General features: G+C 39.8%; 1 long non-coding RNA gene across 1 annotated transcript; it reads right to left on the bottom strand.

Annotated features, from left to right (window-relative positions):
- Window positions 1–6,189: 6,189 nt before the first annotated feature.
- Window positions 6,190–13,707, bottom strand: LOC118563719. Its single transcript, XR_004931384.1, has 3 exons — window positions 13,533–13,707; window positions 6,323–6,425; window positions 6,190–6,225 (listed from the first exon to the last, which is right to left on the bottom strand). It is a non-coding gene; the product is annotated as an uncharacterized LOC118563719 (long non-coding RNA).
- Window positions 13,708–15,331: the final 1,624 nt, after the last annotated feature.

Here is a 15,331-nt window from a genome sequence, read left to right as displayed (position 1 = left end):
GCAATGACAAATAAAGATAATTATAGAAAAACAAACACAAAACTAAATGTCACACTATTACACATCATAAAATGTAGGTATTACATTGCCAACTGTGGACATCTGATATAACTGCAGAACACCATTACCTCACTCGCAGTAAATGCAAGTTTCATCGTCCTCTGGGTGGTTTACTGACCATCTAATAAGCAGAAATTTGCTGGTATAACAGGTTGTGTGGTTTGTTTGTAACATACTCTCATGGTTTAGTTAACAAGTTTGTTTTGTGAGGGGGAAGATGCGACTGTTTTCATGTAAGTTTGGCATTAAAAAAACAGAAAGTAGCTGACAAGGTATGTGTACACAGAACTGCTTATTTACATTTTAATGGCTGCAAAGTATAGAAATGTTCGTGTTATTTATGAATAAAAATACCTCCATTGGGTGACTGAAGGCTGGCTACAATGCTAATCAGTGTCAGAAAATATAAGAGTTCAGCTTTTGAAATGGAATGCACTTATTTCTCAGTAAGTATTTGTAAAGTAAGATGAACTTTATAAACTAAAGTTAAACAAAAATAGACTGTTTACACATACATCTCCGATAGTAGAACAATGGAGAGTGTGTTTACAAAAAGCTCTAATACCAACAGCATTAATATAATATCAATGACATTGTTGTATGAACACTGATGAATTTAATACAAGCATGATGCTTCTTCCACTATGGATTTACATCACACTTAGAATAACATTAAGGCTCTGTGAATATACTGTTGCAGCTGTATCCATGAAATGAACAAGTCAAAATACTTCAGTCTAAAAATTCCTGTACTAAATAAGGAATATGTCATTGTTTACCAGCATGGTGGTTGACCTAAATGCTTGTGTCTACACCAGAATGAATGTATGAGAACAGGAAAAGCCAGCAGCTGAGTAACAATTTCTTTTTCTCACTGATGCGGTGTCAATTGTTATGCTTGTGTGCCTAAAACACAGCAGAGGCTTGACTTGGTGTTTTTTTGTGAGAGCTCAATGGTTGTCGAGTAACACAGATTATTTTTTCCCATGAAAAAATATTTAAATTAAGTAAAATCTAACAATGCAGACAAAACGCAGATGCAGCAAACTAAGACTTTTTCCACCAGGGCTTTGAGTTTTCAAGTGCTCAGCAGTTTGAAGCACCAAGCAAGTTGAGACTGAAGGCACCTAAAGGGGAATCCCTCTTGTAAAAAAAGTATAATTTCTAAGCCCAAGTTAACTTTAAACTGAAAATAAACCTGTAAGGTTCAAATCCAGCCTGTCGTCCTTTGACGCTTGTCTCCCTCCCTCTCTTGTACCCCCTTTCCTGTCAACCCACTGTACAAAAAACAAGCCACTAGTGCTGTAAAAACCTAACAAAAAATAAAAAAGGGGCAAGGATTTAAATGGGTCTTGAGTAATTATTCAATTTTTTCTTCACGTTTTTATTATTTGTATGAATGAGGAGCCTTGGGCAGATGGAGGCAAAAGCAGCTTTAGGCCTAAAAAAAACCACTAAAGATATGGTAATTTGTATTTGTAACAGGTAGCAAAGTTTCTAAATATCCAACAGTAATTTGTTGTTCCAGAGCATCTTCAGTGGCACAAAAACGGAAAAGAAAAAAGAAACAGAACAACAAAAAGTTAATTTCCTCTGAAAACGGTCAGATCATGAAGTAAAGCGAAGTGAAAAAGAAGCCAAATTCTGCTGCAAAAACACTATCAGAAACTCTGAAGAACTATTAACAAAAACACTCAAAAAGACCTAAAGCCGGACTCTTTGGAAGCTTCATTTAAAGGTAGCGTGGACAATTTCTCCGGAAATGCAGGTAAGAAACGCTCATGTGCCTTTTGAATAACTGTGCGCATACGCACAATTGTCTTACCTGCTCTCCCACACCTCAGTGGAATCATGTGAAAAACTCTCCCAAATACAATCTGGTCTTTTTTTCATCTGAGGCTTTCCTCTCCTTTTTTTAAACTTGTGACACAGTTTGCTTCTTGTGACTCTCAGCCATTTTCAACACACAGAAGCTAGCAGGACGCAAACATTAGTAGTGTGCATGTGCTAATAGAAGAAACTAACAAGGGACGAACACGCACATTGGCGTTACATGAACGTGCCACAACGACCGGCATGCGGGACAACCAATAGATGAGGTGATCCCCCCGGAACACGATGCTAAAAAAAGATTTCCCCTTAATTCCTTTAAACAAAGTAGTGATAATTCAGCACATTTGCAATTACCCAACTGAATTAGAAGTGGTTCAATAATTTAAAAAATTAACACACATTTTACCATCACAAAACATCACCCTAACCTGACATTTCTTGTGGATAAGGTCATAAATACAATGGAACTAACATTCCCTATAAACAATCGGTGCTCTCCATCAACAATGTCTTAGTCAAATTTTTCTCCTTTCAAACATAGAGGTACAGTGCGGAACAACTTTGGTGCAGTGTGTAGCCCGTCTTTACTTCCTGGTTCCTGAGCCAATCATATGAGAGTTCCCAGGGTTGCCAAAACGGAGCACAGAATTAGGTATTTTACATTGGGAAAAGAGCTGCAGGCTGCAAACATGGAAGCCAGTAAGAGAAGCAAACCAGACGTAGAACAACATATGACAGCATATACCTATCCAGTGTATGTAAAATTCATTGAAGTTTCACAGCAACAATGTACTGTTAAGGAAACGGCAGACTGTTGTGTTTGTGCTGTTCTGATTTGAACCACTAGGTGTCATTATAAGTTATTGTTCCTTTAACTGTATTTCACACAGCAAGGCATAATAATCAAGCTGAAGTTGGCTTTCAATTTAGCAGTGTGGTAAAGGACTAGTCTACTGCATTGTTTCTGCAATCAACTTTGATTAGATCTAAGGAATAAAGACAGGTTCTGAACTTTTATACTCTATTCTGTTTTTGAAAATATAAACACCACTTTAGATGTTTTGTTTGCTGGAATTAAAAACAGATCTAGTTTAAAACTAAAGGTTCAGTATTTTAATGTGCAGAGCAATGTTTTTTTTACTTTTTTTTAATTTATGCATCAGAAGCTCACTCTGGTTGCATACAAAGTTTTTTATGAAAGATTATCATAGTTTTTTTTTGAAAGATTTATCACGTCCTGGTGGACGTGATAAAATCTGGTAATAAAGCCTTTCGTGTTTATTTATGAGTTCAACAGAAGTATGTGCTGCGCATGTGCAGCGGGGGTTAAGACAAGAAAGCAGCTAACAGCTATTAGCATCTCCAGGCAATACAATGTTCCTACATCTAGTTAAAAAAAAAATTCAAGAGGAAAAAGACTGGAATGTCGCTGGGATTACAGTATGAACGTTGGTGTTCACTGAAGCGGACTCTAAAGTTGCTGAGGCTCAGATGTGACCACATAGTTGATTGACATGAGTAAATGTTCTGATATGAGGCTCTTAAAGTTGCTATAAGATCGCTTTATTCAATTTATAACGGTTGGTCTTCGATCACGGCGAGCTGCCTCTTTACTGCAATGCATTCAATGCATTGCAGAGGGTCAGGCTCGATCCGGCATTATTTACAATCAATTTATAAATTAAGATAATGGCGCTAACTGTGCAATTAAAATATAACTTGATTAAAATAGCCAAATATTTGTTGAAATTTAGATTGTAATACATTAGACAGTAAAAAAGGTCTGTAATTCTCAGTTTTCTGTTCTGCAGATATTGGAAAATTATAAAAGCACTTTTCAAGGTTTCCCAGGCTTCCCTAAACTGTGCATTGTCCCTGAATATTCTTAGTCTGTTACTCTAGATTCTTGTGTTTTCTTTCCAGATTTTTCTGCTAATGCTTTCATCCCTTATAACAATTAAATGATCAAACTGACCTGGCACAGGTTAAAGGATGCAGATTTCACTTCCTGGACAATGATGCACATCAAGTTTGTGAGAAAATCTCTGGAATTTATTCTGTTGAACGAAAACGAAAGTATTTACTGCCCTGTTGCAGCTGGAGTGTTTACAAGTGAGCTCTTTGTATTTCACTTTGCTGGGACCTGGGTAGTGCTTGAAAAGAATGCTAGGACACATAAGCAACTTCAAATGCTGCTGCTGTGTTTTCCTCTTCGCTAAATAAATAGACATCCTTCACAGTTAGACCCACATCCTTCGGTGGTCAATGTATGGAGAGGGTGCTGGAAATTCCGCCCCTTCTAACCTGGGTCTGTACTTGAGGCAAAATTTGGTATTACGTAATAGGGGGTTTTCAGCTGACGTCGCGTGACTACTCAGCGCGTCCGCCATATTGGGTGGCAGTCGTTTCGCACCGTTGACCTGCATTGTATGACGCCTTAGGCAGTATTGGAAGTGAACAATGGGGAAAACGTGTTTAATGGTTGGTTGCACGGCCCGTGGAGGTGGAGATCAACGCTCTTTCTATCGCCTACCAGCCGTAATAGTGAATCAGTGTGAAAAAAAAAAACAGCTCTCTGAACAACGCCGTCACCTATGGCTGACACGGATATCCAGGTCCGATTTGGACGGTGTTAAGCTGGAATACGCCAGAGTCTGCGGTGCTCACTTTGTCACAGGTAATTAACTGTTAAGTATTTAAAACATGTAAGAAGAATATATTAATAATAGGGCTTGGGCGTTATGACTTATTACTTTCCGCGGCTGTCATGTTGACTGCCTCCGCCGCCTCTACTGCCTATTACTACCGCGTACTGTACTCCCTCTCTCAGCCGTGTTTTAATTTGATTAATTTCACCTTAACTTGATTTCAACCATGGTAAACCGTTGCTGTATTGTGGGCTGTAACAGCGCAACACATGATCGCCATGGGAAAAACATAGAAACAGATTAATTTTCCACCGCTTTCCTGCCTGGAGGCGCAACCACGGAGAACAACTGTTAGTGATAACAAAGAGTCGTCGGCTCGCTTGGATCGCGGCTGTAAGTCGACCGAACATAACTTTCCATAGTATCCCGATGTCAATGAGAGTGTGTTCTAAACCTTTGAAACACATAGCAGCTAGTTAAAAGTACATTACATGCGTGAGTGGTTGTTAGCGCTAACGGTTAGCATGTGCTAACCCGTCTGAGCGCAGCTTACCTTTGAACGAGTTGCTGTGTTCCCACTGTTTGCTGGCTTTATGATCTGCAGCTCCTACCGGCGGCAATACGGTAAATACAACTTAATTTTGCACTGGTCATTGTTCTGCTTAAATAATTAAAGCCGCAAGCGGCGTCGATCGGCCCTGCAGCCAAGCGCCTTCGCGCACCGCCGGCCGCCGGCCGTCAGCCACCGCAGAAGCATGCGACGCATTTGCGTCGGATTGTTTACATTTTTACCATCTTATTAAAACTCACCCGTCCACGTATGATGGCGATTTCCTTGATGTACATAACCAGATGTGAACTGGTTGTGAGCCTCTAGACCCTTGTAAGCTCTCATTTCCTCAAGAGTGTGCAGAGGATTTTCACCGAACACCAGGTAATGCATCTGGATTACGGCTAAACAAGGCACCGTGGAGGTCGATCACGGAACATTTCCTCAGGTATACGTCCTTATCTGGTCGCTCTAGCCCGCTGGCGTACTTATCCATTCGCGATACGATAATACGTGTACGACAACTAGAGATAAGGAAGTGAACCACCCAATATGGCGGACCGGAAGTTGGCCAGTGACGTCAGTGAAAACCCCCTATTGCCAGTTAGAGGCAGGCACCCTCTGGTGGAAGAATTAGGAATTAGGTAAACACAAATCATCCTCATGGCAACGATGGAAACCTAACACAAACAGGAAGAGCTTGTCATCTCTGTTGCTCCGGCCTCAGTCAAACAGGGTCCTAAAATAGACAATTCACACATGTGGTTACACTAAATCTGCTAAGACATGGAAAACGAAAGAAGAGGAAAGCAGAGCTATTTGTATTACACATTACACAAAATAAGAATAAATACTCAATAGCCAGGTTTTTTACTAACTGTGCAGATGATCATACTTTTAGTAGACATTAAAATTATGCGTACGTCAAAAATATTTACAAGCACATACTTTTTTGTAAATGTGTCAAAAAAAGGCCGGAAATGCACTGTGATCCAGTCACTTACAGGTTTGTGTTCAAAGGTAAATTCTGCCCCTTCCCCTTTCTAGAGGGACTCAGAGGGACTTAGAGGGAAATCAACTTGCGCCTTCTCTCGGTGATGACGTTGTACTTCTTCTCCTCTTGATCTCATACAACTGTAGAGTGAAAAACAAGGCATAACATGAGCAGAATGAATTTATAATGACATCAGAGTTAAGGTTTAAGTGCCTTCATCGATGTTGTGCTTAGTACCTTGGAAGTTGTATCGATCCTTTTTTGTACAGAAACACACCGATTCCCACAATCAAGACCAGAAGAAGAAGAATAAAAGCGATCCAGCCATCTATGCAGGCTGCTGCAATGAAACAAGACACAAAGGAAACAAATTAAATAAAAACAAAAGTCCGGATTTTAGTTGACATACTCTTTGCACATTTAGTAATTTTGCATATAATATTATGTACATAAATCACAGAGCTTTACATGTGAGATCTGCAAGTACTTGCATATACTTATCTGTCTGGTGCCCACAGAGCCAAAGAGTTTAAAGAAAGGGAAAGGGATGTATCATAAGATAATGACATACATTTTGCCTGAATTACAGTGCTGTTGCTGGACTACAATTTCCTTCAGACTTAAAAAAAAAAAAACTTCTAAGCTTCAAGTACAGTGGAAAGCTTTGCTATGAGAAGTATGACACACTATGACAAGTTTGAAATACAGCTTGCCTTGACTTTTACCAGTTGCAACAAATATTGTTTCAGTTTGTCAGCAACGACAACAACAAAAAAACTCCAACAAGATCAACATTCAAGCAAGACTCAGACTCTCACAAGAACAGCCTTATAGTATAGCCAGTATAGTATTTCAGGTTTTTTCCCCTCCGAAAGCAAAGGTGAGCAGCATAGCAAATAAATTGCCTCATGCTATGCTATGAAAGGTCACACAAGGTACCAATCCAGGCTGGTTGCTAGGAAACACTTCCGTTTCTGTATGAAAGGGCTTTTGTCTGAACCTGTTTACTAGAAAGCCTCTAACTGCACGTAACTATATTTATTTCTGTGGGGTAAAAGAAGGCGTTTCCTACAGTAACTCCCTGAATAGGTTTGCTGGGGTGCTATAACTATCAGTCTGTGGTATTTAGTCTAGCCTTCATTGGGTGTGGATCCTGACTTTTTTCTCTTTGGTAACGGGATTTTTCATTTGATTCACTCCTCTTCTGCAGTTTAATCTGGTTAACTTTTAGTTAGTCATTTATGTTGTTAGACCCATTCTTTTGTCCTGTCAGTCTCTGCATCCTGGACAGAATTACTTTTACCCTCCTCTGCAAATTTGACAACTGGAGATTGAAACACAAAAACAGTGTAGGGTCTTTACACAGGAAGACTCTTAGGAAGACCACAATCTTAGCAAGGTCTTCTGGGGTAGACATTTTGTTATGCTACACATTTTAATGCAGTATATTGACATTTTATGTGATAGACCCATTAGTGCCTAATTGTGAAGTTAAAGAAAAAAAAAACATATTTTCTAATTGTGGCATGCATTTATATTGCAGTCCAATCACCAGTCCAACCATCTGTGACCAAATTAGTGAATAATAAAAGTTTCTATTGAGCCCCCTCTCATCTAATGAACTATAGAAGAATATTTGCTGCAAAACAAGTGCAAGACCATTGGGGCACATCTGGACTGGATGTATCTGCTTGGCTGTGTCTCTCTCCAGGATGAAGTAACTTCAGCAGCTACTATTGTGCTGATATAATCTTTTTATGTCTGCTCGGTTTTCTCTAATCCCCGGTCGGTTGAGGCAGATGACTGTTCACACTGAGCCTGGTTCTGCTCTTGGTGTCTTCCTCTTAAAGGCTGGGTTTCTTTAGATAGAAACTTTTGACCAAACAAGATGATTTGATTAAATTCACGCTGCAAAATGCCTTGAGATGACATGTGTTATAAATTGACACTATACATGGAAAATTATTTGATTTCTTCACCCTCATATTTGTGCATCTAGAGACTGAAAGTTTTGCCCATTTTTCTTTGTAAAGAAGCTACAGGTCAGTAATTTTGAATGGAGAGATTTTTTTTCTTTAATGAAAGGTTTCAAGTCTTACCACAGATTTTCATTTGGATTTAGATCTGGACTTTGACTGGGCCATTCTAACGTATGGATATGCTTTGATCTAAACTAGGGGTATCCAAACTGTGTTAACTAAACAAATTAGTCAAATTTTTAGAAGGAAAGTGATGGGAAAATTGAATTCAATTTCTTTATTTGTCCCCCGTGGGGAAAATTTCATTTCAGTACAGCCCATCAAGAAAACACTTAACTGGGTAGACGGGAGACAGGGGCCGCGACTTAGCAGGGTGGAGAAAGGATTACATAGTATGGGTGAGGGAAAAAAAATAAAAAGAGTGCATTAGTCACACTGTCACTTTGACAACTCGATCAATGCAAGACAAAGAAAACCACCGCACAAAAAAAGCAAACACATAAGCAGACATATTTGAGGTGAGATGGTTTTTGGGTGGGGGGCATCTCGTACACACACAACAAATCTAGGTTCCTGTCCCAGGGGAAAACATCAGACACAGGGAATGTTGTGAGTTGTGTGTGTTTGTGTGTATATGTGTGTGTCAGTATGGGCCCATGACTCTCCAGCCGCCCTCCCCCAGCCTTAGTCTTAGATAATATATTATCAGCAGTTCACAGGACACTGTCCAAGGTCACAGGTGTCATGAGCGGGTCCGGGGCGGGATTAAAGTGTCTTGTTTGAAAAACATCCAGAAGAATTTGAGATAGCCAGCTCCAAGGCCAGCCATCAGAGCACCGGATTCAATAACAAGGAGATTGTTTTGTATCAGGCTGACCATGAATTTGTGTCAGCTTTCAAGTCTCTGCTGGTCCGTTTCCGTGGCAAGCCCCAAGCAGCCGAATTTGTCGGACTTTCTGCAGTATATCGAGCTAGAAGCTTCCCCGATGTCTTGCCATTCCCCCATTCAGTCCCACTCCTGCCGGCATGTGATACTGTGCAAATATGGCATCCAGCTTGCAGAGCTGTTCGCTAATCATATGAGTCCAGGTGATCACGGCCCGGTCCAGACCTTCACAAACTCCCGGCAGCCTGACCATGGCCAAAGCTGCCGCAGGATTCTTCCAAATTTCTCGATATATCAGGTAACCGCCAGCTCCAATAAGCAGAAATCCTGTTATCATAAATCCAGTTATGTACACATCTTCCTAGTCCTAGATGGACAAAATAGACCTACACATCACGAGAAAATTTGATCAATAGCGTTGCGCGACAAGCTGATCAGATCATTGTAGATCTAGAACTTAAAAGAAGGTTTTGCTCAATAATAATAAAATATGGTATTCCAGTCTGCTAATTATTTTGGGCTCTATCCATACATCCATTTGCTGTCATACTTATCCCTGTTGGGGTCGCAATGTGTCTGGTGCCTATCTCCAGCTGTCAATGGGCGAGAGGCGGGGTACACCCTGGACAGGTCGCCAGTCTATCGCCAGGCAACACAGAGACAAACCATTCACGCACACACTTACACCTGAGGAGGATTTAGAGAGACCAATTACCCTAACAGTCATGTTTTTGGACTGTGGGAGGAATCTGGACTGGCTCAATTGAAGAATAATAAAATGGTCTAACAGTACGAGAACAGGATTTCGGTCAATATTTCCACAATATCAGTTCAGGAGCCACAAATGGTCCCAGGACTGCACTTTGGACACATCTGATCTAAACTATTCTATTGAGGCTATGTCTGTGTGCATGTTTGGGGTTGTTGTCCGTCTGCAAAGCAAACATCTGGTCCCGTATGTTAGAGAGAACCACACCCACAGCGTGAGGCTGCAACCTCCCTGTTGCACCATGGGGATGTGCAGGGTGAGGTTTCTCAAGAAAACACATAATCTTAAAAAAGAAAAAAAATCTATATTGACCCGGTTTGACCAGAGCTCGTTTGCCGTGTTCACTACGTGGGCTGCTGTTAAATTTTAAACTGGACTTATTATGGCTCCTTTCAGTAATGGCTGTGGTTCTGCTCTCCCCACTTGACACTTTAGCTGGACAGCCATGGCTCTGTAGGTTTGAAACACTCTTTCCATTTTCAGATAACAGACTGAATGATACTCTGCGATTTTTTTTTCAGAGTTTGGGACTTTGTTTTATAATCTTTTCAAAATGATCCACAACTTTATTCCACGCCTGTCTGCTGTGTTCCTTCCCCTTTATTTAAAAAAAAACAACAAAACTCTAAGACCCTTTGCACATATAAATAGGCAGGTGTTGGGCTTTTTCTCAAAAGTACAGCTCCGAGCTGGGAGGAGAAAAATTTCCTGCCTCCTAATTACTTCCTTTTCCTTTTAATAACAACAGCAGCTCGTTTGCTTTGACTACACAGACTTATACTTAGGTGGGATTCTGTAACCTATCAAGGTTTTTGAGTAAAGATAGAAATAGGTAAAAATAAGGATCCACAGTGCCTTGCAGAAGTATTCACACCCTATAACAGTTTTAGATTTGTCAATTTACATCCACAAACTTAAGGGAGCTGTGACTAACAATGACACTTAGTGGTTAAAATCCAAACACATACACAAATGCCTTTCACAGAGACCAGCCATTTACTTAATGGTGAGCTGTTGCTGTGAAATACCACTGAATTTATGTCTCCACAGGATAGATTTATGATGTTGTTTTCAGGTCTGCTTCTCTTACTGCTTCTCTTCCATATTTCCAGGCTGCTGGTCTTTTGCCAAAATAAAATATCAAAAGAGAAAAAGAGCTGGGATTTTAAAGGTACATATTTGGGCTTTGGGTTGTTTAACAAATGTTTAAGAAATTTAACATAAGTTTTAATTGGAAATTCATACATACAGACATTATGATGAAGCCACAGCGAACATGAACAAATTCAGATTTAACAACAAACAGTCAAATAAATTTACTGTGCATGCTTCCAGAGTAAGATATGGGCATGCTGTGCCTCATCCTTCATAGCCGCAGTCGTACAATTACATACGCACTTCCTTCCTGATTACATGAGATAGTGTTTCTGAGTCAAGTCTCATGCTTCTAAGGCTTAAATCCAATTTGAGTTTGAAGACTGTTTTTTACGACTTGAGTACAGCTTGAGTCCAAGTCTCAAACTTTAGGGGGATCCGAATATCAACGTAAAAGGGGGTTGAACAAATGCACAACGCACTTTTCAGATTTATATTTGTAGTATGACTAGATTCCTTTCCAAAGAACTGTAGGCCTAAAGTTTGTTTGAACTTCTATAAAGAATCACACTATGATCAAATGTGGGAGTTTGCAGTCATGTCTGATGGTTAAATCCACAAAAACAAAGGATTTACTGGGTTTACAGAACTGAATGAATGGGTTTAGTGTCACCAAGGCCTTTTATTCCAGCATTAGCTGGTTTATTATGAGGTTTTACATAGGGGTATGAAGCGAAAATACTCCAAGTGTTGCTACATAATATGGTATATATCCTGGATAACAGGTGATAGATTCATGATTTGCATTTCTCTTAACCTCCCCATTGTTGCTGCAACGCTTGCTTACACACGTTACACAAGAAAAGGTTAAGGGACAAAGGGGTCTTTTTTTTTTCTATTCAGTGAGCCATCATGCATGAAATAAGAAAACAAAGGCTTATAGAAAATCCTTGCAAGACGTATAGAGCACAGTGGCGCCAACAGACATTTTTCCCAGAGGGCCCCCATAGGGGTAATAATCTTGGGGTGGATCACCAAAATCCCCAAAAATTACTTACTTTAAAAATGCTGTGATGTTGAACTATTAATATATTCAATAATAGGACCTACTAAAAAACTAACATAGACCGTTTGTCTTCCATTTTTTTTATAAATATATATTTTGGAGAACCTAAAAGCATTAACATTATCGTATACTTTGTAGCTTTACATTATCATAAAAAGGAGAATACAGGGAAATTAAACTAGATGACGTGTGCAATAGAAAGCAATAAAAAACCTTTATATAGGATAACATGTGAAGTTCTTCACAAGTAAAATAAAGAATAATACAAATCGATAAGAGGGATACTCACACCTTTTCAGCTTGCAATCTACTTATAAATGACCAAGTCACTAAGAACTACCGACCATAAAAATGCAAAACATCTGTTTTGATTTATAAATATATGTAGTATTCATTTTTATTATTCTTTATTCCCTTTCTCTCCACACTAGGTTAAAAAAGAGACTACAGAGGCACACTTTGAAAATTATTCTCTAATAGATGAAAAATGACGATACAATCAGACAAATAAACTTTAACTAAACCAGGAAAAAAAAAAGGATTAACTGCCCTGCCCATTAGGGAATCAAACCCAGACGCTTTGCATGACAGGCTGCAAGACTAACCACCACATCAGGCCAAATATTGCTACACACCCTTCTCATGCCTCTTTAATTAATTTTGTTTTTATTGATACACTTGCATCACTTTATGAATCCATATTAAATTATATAACGTCTGCCTTTTTCTGTCCTGTAGTTACTCTGATGCTTTGCACTGAATGGAATCAGTGATGTAGGGGCAGACAGTTAACATTCAGCTTCAATCACACCTCCAATTATTTTTTTTCTTATGCTACGCGATCAACATAAAGGGCACTCTTGATCACACCCTTTATCTATATTATGACATACCTCGATTTGCTTGCCAAGAGTACAAACCTTCTGAAAACATGTAAACAGTGAGTTTCTCACAGATGGAAAACAGCTAGTTGGAGTCAGCATGAAAACTAAATTACCAGATGTATGCAAAGCGTAAATATACAGATCTGCTTCAAAGCAAGACCCGGCAATGTAACTGACAGACGTCATCGGACGTTCATCAAACAGAAAAGGTTAATCAAATTACTTCAACTCACAAGCTCGACCATTACCTGTTGGGGAACTCTGCCTTATAATAGATTGCAGGGTTTAGCCCGCTCACTGCATTATACACGTTACCGCGCCCACGGCTCAAACGGCAATCATTTAAAGAGACAGAACACTGGTTCATCATACTACAAGTATAAACAATTAATTCAAAACATTATCTAAGCACAGCAAACCAGGCATGTTTAATGCAGCATTCACTGTTAGTTATAAAAGGCGGGTGCAACTCCTGTTATTTAGCCAACATCTCACCACATGTGGGGGTCATGTGGGTGGCCAGAGTTATTTAAAGGGGGTCCACTGTCCCCCTAACCCTTCCCTTGATGGCGCCCCTGATAGAGCGAAGCAGATGAAGACCTTCCACTGAAGCAAGAGAAAATTTAGCAACTTTATAGAGGGTGCTGAGAACAAGTAAGAATGCCAGTCAAAACATGTTAAAGAACAAAATTTTGACATCCCGTTTGAGTAAAAATAAAAAAAAGGCATTTATATCATATTTGATACAGTTAAAAGGCACATGATCACCTGAGTCGAAATGTACATAGAGGGTATTTTGTTTGCTTCCATATGTGTTATTTGCCACGCAGGTGTAGAAGCCAGCCAGATCAGAGGACTTTCCTTTAAACATCAGCGTTCCCCCCAGCGCTGTGACGGATGAAGGCAGAGGGTTGCCTGATCTGGAAGAAAACAAGACAATGGGCAGGATAAAGTTTCAACACACACAGGAGTTACTCACACAGCTCCTTTTCATCCAAGACCCCTGGGAAATGATGGCTGAGAGAATGATCCATTCCACCATAAATCACGTTAAGCATTCACGGTGGTAGGTTACTTTAGTTGTTATAAAACTATAATTTCATTGTTCATACAAGTTGACATCCTTGCGTTCAAACTTGGCCAGCAAACGAGAAATTTACAATACTGCAACATAAACAATGTAGGAGATTAATGTGATGAAACATTTCTTCATTTTGTCAACGAACGACCGCCTGCACACATTACATGAGGTCTAGCAGGGCCTGCGCAGAGTGTCTCCAGTTACACTGACAATCTAAGGTGCAACACAGACACCGCTTCAGGGATGTTTCCTGTGATCTTTGGGTTGTTTGAAGTCCCACAACTTTAATTACCCTCCCCCAGGCTACACAGCCAGGGTAAATCAGGGCCCTGGCTTTTGTCTAAATAGCTTGTTTTTGGTCCGTGGATCCCCACGCTTGATCCGCAGCCTTATTGCCGACTTTCTGTGGCTGCGGCAGCTTGTTTTGTTTTTTGTTTATACTTTTTCAAAATAAAAAAAATATTTAAAATTTACAAGAAGGTTTTTTTTACTCGGATAAGTGGAAGATAACGGGCGGATGCAGGGGCGTAGCACCAAATTCTGGTTCCTGTATACTCTCAATGTCAGTGCACATAAATAGGGTTTTAGCCAGATCAGATTATACTGATAAGTGTCTTTCATTTACCAGATGAATTGATACACTTGGCCTACCTTGAGCATCTGATGCAAAACTCTCTAAATCTATACAAGAATGAAGAATTGATATTATCCTCTTAACATGCAAATAACCCTCCTTTTTAAAGCTCCCTTTGTATGTTTACAGTCCTTTCAGTGCAAGACAAACTGCTAAAAATAACAAAACATATGGCCAAGCATTTTCTTATTATGTTGACAGATTGTCTTTTAAATGGGGCCCGCCCTTAAACACTTGAACAGCGATTCCCACTTTGTCTTTGCAACTAGCTAAGCTAAAGACTTCACGTGAGCATACAAACATTAGCAGCAGCTGTCCGGATTGGACTACATTAACTTTAACTGGACTTTGCATAACAAGCAAACTTTGAGAGAGAAAGCAGTCAACAGCTGCCTCTCCTCATTCTGCCTTCTTTCTTTATCTTTCCTCTCTTTCTTCTTTTGATGCTCTGATTTATGCTTTTTTGGGCAGCACGATGTTTGTCCCCAGTGTCATTAAGTCTGGGCTCACTGATGCTGTCGCCTGTTGCTGTCGGACCAGCCAAGTACCACGCCCATGGGCACCTGGATAGAAGCAGGTTTAATTACACACCTGCTTACTGCCAGTTTGTGTACCTACATCCACTTCCTCAGGCGACTTTATGATTTAATTACTGTTTGGGTTTTTTACGCATGGTGACTTTCAGATAGGAGACAATAAAGCCAGGTAAAACAGCGCAATTAGGTTTTTGTTGCCAAGCTCAGATTCTAATATGGGATCTCTGTTTTAAATAAGTTGAGGTACAAAACAAGGGTGCTCGTTATTATCTGCATTAGATATGGAACCTCTTGCTGAAATGATAAGAAGCAGCCC

The sequence above is a fragment of the Fundulus heteroclitus genome, chromosome 7 (assembly GCF_011125445.2).
Source record: "Fundulus heteroclitus isolate FHET01 chromosome 7, MU-UCD_Fhet_4.1, whole genome shotgun sequence".
Lineage (NCBI taxonomy): Eukaryota > Metazoa > Chordata > Actinopteri > Cyprinodontiformes > Fundulidae > Fundulus > Fundulus heteroclitus.
Note: the sequence above shows the minus strand (reverse complement) of the source record. Positions and strands in the feature narration are given on the sequence as shown.